We start from the raw sequence: 4,696 nt of genomic DNA, 5'->3' as shown, positions 1-4,696 counted from the left end.
GTGGCACTTCTGCTTTAGTTCTTCTGTTTGTGTGCTAGGGTTAGCACTTTAGCACTTCTGACTGAGTTCTGTTTGTCTCTGTGCATGGGTTAGCACTTCTGCCTTAGTTGTTCATCTTGTCTGTGTGCTAATGTTAGCACTTCTCTTTTGGTTATTGCCTGTTTGATCTGTTGTTTGTTTGTATGGCCATATGGCCCAGCTTTGAGGTCTGCCTTGCCTTGAGTTCTGCCTAGTCTGCCTTGCCTAGAGCTCTGCCTAGACTCTTCTGCCTTCTGCTGTTGTGTTTGGGTTCCAGTTCAGCCTTGCGGCCCGTATGAGAGGGCTCTGTTTGCACAGGTTCCAGTTCGGCCTTGCGGCCCATTTCAGTGTTTTCTCTTCTGGCTTTACTTGGTTCTGTCCCTGTATTCCCTGCCTAGTCAAGTGCTGTTTCTTAGTACAGTCTGTGTGCTCTGTGCATTTCTGGCCTGTTTATGCCTGTGTGCTTATTGCACTACTAGTCTGCTCCAGTCCTGCTTGTTCTTTCCAGTCCTGGTTTGTGTCTTAGTACAGCCTGTGGGATATGAACTTGGGCTTTCTAGTTCCCTGCCTACTGCTCTAACCATCAGGCTACTCCTCTGCTCTACTTTATGTAATGCTGAACCACAAAGAGTGTAATATTATTACAGGTTATCTGGGTTTGCAAGTGCAAGAAGGCATCTATTTTGGACCTGTCTTATGAAGACAGATAGCCCTTTTGTGTTTTTATAAAATACTAGCACAAAAGCTACAAAAACTATGGCTAAAGTGTGGTTGTGGATATTTACTAGAGATGAATGGCCCCCAAATTTACATTTCAGTTCATTTCCTATGTCATTTACAGCATTGTTCATTTTATTTTATTTGGGTTAGCCTTCGTTTTCATTTCGAGGGCAATGTTGTTAAGAGTGCGCACTCTTTCAAAATAGTATAACTTATTTGTAGAGTTCAGTAGCCTAATGCTTAGTGCAATGTGCTGAGAACCAGAAGAACCAGGTTTGCTTCTAACTGCAGCCCCTTGTGACCCCAGACAAGTCACTTAGGAGGGTCTTTTACTAAGCTGCGGTAGCATTTTTAGCTCATGGTAGAAATCAGTTGGCAGTAAATGCTGAGATGCCCATATGGGCGTCTCAGCGTTTACTGCCACCTGATTTCTACCACAAGCTAAAAATGCTACTGTGGCTTAGTAAAAGACCCTCCTAAGTTATTCAAAGTCGTTAGCTCATGACAGTATTGTGAAAATTTACAGAAGGACCTTACGAGACTGGGAGACTGGGCGGCTAAATGGCAGATGACGTTTAATGTGAGCAAGTGCAGGGTGATGCATGTGGGAAAAAAGAACCCAAATTATAGCTACGTCATGCGAGGTTCCACTTTAGGAGTTACGGACCAAGAAAGGGATCTGGGTGTCGTCGTCGATAATACACTGAAACCTTCTGCTCAGTGTGCTGCTGCGGCTCGGAAAGCGAATAGAATGTTGGGTATTATTAGGAAAGGTATGGAAAACAGGTGTGAGGATGTTATAATGCCATTGTATCGCTCCATGGTGCGACCGCACCTTGAGTATTGTGTTCAATTCTGGTCACCGCATCTGAAGAAAGATATAGTAGAATTGGAAAAGGTACAGCGAAGGGCGACAAAAATGATAGCGGGGATGGGACGACTTCCCTATGAAAAAAGACTAAGGAGGCTAGGGCTTTTCAGCTTGGAAGAGAGACGTCTGAGGGGAGACATGATAGAGGTATATAAAATAATGAGTGGAGTGGAACAGGTGGATGTGAAGCGTCTGTTCACGCTTTCCAAAAATACTAGAACTAGGGGGCATGCGATGAAACTACAGTGTAGTAAATTTAAAACAAATCGGAGAAAATGTTTCTTCACCCAACGCATAATTAAACTCTGGAATTCACTGCCGGAGAACGTGGTGAAGGCGGTTAGCTTGGCAGAGTTTAAAAAGGGGTTAGACGGTTTCCTAAAGGACAAGTCCATAAACCACTACTAAATGGACTTGGGAAAGGTCCACAATTCCAGGAATAACATGTATAGAATGTTTGTACGTTTGGGAAGCTCGCCAGGTGCCCTTGGCCTGGATTGGCCGCTGTCGTGGACAGGATGCTGGGCTCGATGGACCCTTGGTCTTTTCCCAGTGTGGCATTTAAGTTTGTCTCTTTATGCTTTATGATGAAAACCAATGACCATTTTAGTAGCTGCCTTCTGGACCAACTTCAACCTGTTTATATCTTTTTGAAGGTGCAGTACTCCAAATGAGATCTCACCAGAAACTTATATAAAGGCATAATCGCCTCCTTTTTTTCTTGTGGGTCATTCTTCATGTTTCATTTTCTTTCATGTCTCATTTTTGTTGCTGATTTTAGATAGACGTTGTGTTCTTGTGATATGTTTTGAAATTTTGCAGTGAAAAATATGAAGCAGTTATATGTAAATATTAATTTTTTTCATGGTTTTCTATCCAATAAGTAATTGTGCCAGGTTCTAAATATAATTTATATTGAAATCTTTTCAATATTTCCTCTTCAGATGAAACAGAGCAAACAAATGACACAAGAAAATCAAACCCTTGTGACCGAGTTGATTTTGCTGGGATTTTCAGACTTGTCTCTGCCATTGCAACATTTCCTGTTCTCTCTGTTTTTTGATTCTCTATACCCTCACCCTGCTGGGAAACATGATCATCTTTGTGATACTTACAGTTGACCCTGGCCTCCACACCCCCATGAACTTCTTCCTCAGGAACCTGTCTGTTGTAGAGATCTGCTTCATCTCTATCACTGTCCCCAAGATAATGGTGAACCTGCTAACTGAAAACAGGAGTATTTCCATCCTAGGATGTGCCACGCAGATGTATTTCTTTATATTTTTTGGCGTCAATGAGTGTTTGTTTCTTGCTGCTATGGCTTATGATCGATATGTGGCGATATGCAATCCCTTGCATTATACAATGGTAATGACCAAAGAAAAGTATGTTACGCTAGCTGGGGTACTGTGGGTTACAGGGATGGTATTTTCTGCAGGTTGAACAAGTTTCATATTCACTGTACCCTTATGTAGGACAAATGCATAGGCGCCCCGTATAAGAGGCTTGGGGAGGCTAAGCCTCCCCAGCCCAATCGTTGACTTCCGCTTGTGGTGCAGCCCACCCTCCCGCCCCGCGTATTTTCATCTTTTATTTCCGTGGCAGCGACGTCAATGAAGAAAAAGACTACAGGCTCGCCGCCAGCTTCTCCCTTCTCTCTGCTCTCGCGGAAACAGGAAATGCATCACGGGACACTGTGTGCAGAGAGAAGGGAGAAGCTGGCGGCGAGCCTGTAGTCTTTTTCTTCATTGACGTCGCTGCCACGGAGCGTATGGAGGTAAGCTCCGCCCCCTTTAGCCTCCCCAAACAGTTGGGCTACCGACCGTCTATGGACAAATGTAATAAATCATTTCTTTTGTGACATCCAACCAGTTTTGCGTTTAGCATGCATAGATACGTTCATCAATGGTCAAGTGACCCTACTATCTGGAGTCCTACTTGTCCTCCTTCCCTTTTTGTTAATTGTTATCTCTTATATTTATATCCTGTCCTCCATCAGGAAGATCAGCTCTTCTGAGGGCAGAGAGAAAGCTTTCTCTACCTGTACAGCTCACTTCACCTCAGTAACACTCTTCAATGGAACGGCCCTTCTGACTTATTTAAAGCCTCGATCTGGTTATTCGGCAGAAAGGGAGAGACTCTTTGCCTTGTTCTATGCTGTGATCATGCCTACCATGATATACAGTCTCCAAAACAAAGAGGTGAAAAAAACAAAAAGAAGAAGAATTTGCAGAAATATGCATGTACAAGGGTTGAAAAGCAATTAGGGGGATCCAAGATGGCGACGGATTGAGTAGCGTCAACGGACACACTTTCGATCCGGCCCACGCAAACGCCACTGTGAGTTCCTTACCCGTCGGAAGATGGGCAAGCGTAGGGGCAAGGTTCGGGCTGTTCCCTCCGTCCCAACTGGAGTGCCCCATCTCCAGCAGACGACGCTGGACCGCTTCGCAGTGCTTCCCGGTCCCGAGATGGCGTCTACTCCGACTGCGGGAGCCTGCTCTCTGGAGCAGGACAGCAGCATAGACGGGGCTTCCCTTAGCCCTGTTGTGCATGCGACGCCCCCACAACCTGGAAGGGAGAATCTCCAAGCAAGCCCTGACAACGTGGCAAGAGTCCCGATTGAGCAGGAAGGGAGTTTGCTGGAGAAGACATCTGGAGCTGAAAACTTGGAACCTGAAAAAACAACTTCTCCTGTCGTGTCTTCTAGGGCAGTGAGTATATTGGAGCAAGTTTCAAAAGTCCCCCTACCAGACTGTATAATGGGAGAGGTAATTAAACCAGCCATAGTGACTTTAGAGTCACTTTGGGACTTCACTTCTAAGACCCCATCTGCATTGCAAACAGTAATTTTAAAAAATATGGGGACAATTAAAGTTTTGTCAGAGACTGCGCTGATTCAGTTAAAATCTGGTGAAAGCCAAGCGTCCGAAGTTAAAAGACTGTCTGAGAAAGTTGGAAAAATTAAACTTGTGGAACAAACTTTACTAAAAGACAAGAATTTTACCCTAAGATGCCTGGAATACTTGGAAAATCAATCTAAGAGACTAACTTTGCGTTTTTGTAAATTTTCCGAGGTCACCATTG

At 44.4% G+C, this 4,696-nt stretch overlaps 1 pseudogene; it reads left to right on the top strand.

The window, feature by feature from the left end:
* The first annotated feature begins 2,553 nt into the window (after window positions 1-2,553).
* Window positions 2,554-3,876, top strand: LOC115471806 (annotated as a pseudogene).
* Window positions 3,877-4,696: the final 820 nt, after the last annotated feature.

The sequence above is a fragment of the Microcaecilia unicolor genome, chromosome 6 (assembly GCF_901765095.1).
Source record: "Microcaecilia unicolor chromosome 6, aMicUni1.1, whole genome shotgun sequence".
Taxonomy (NCBI): domain Eukaryota; kingdom Metazoa; phylum Chordata; class Amphibia; order Gymnophiona; family Siphonopidae; genus Microcaecilia; species Microcaecilia unicolor.
This window is presented reverse-complemented; position numbering and strand designations above follow the sequence as displayed.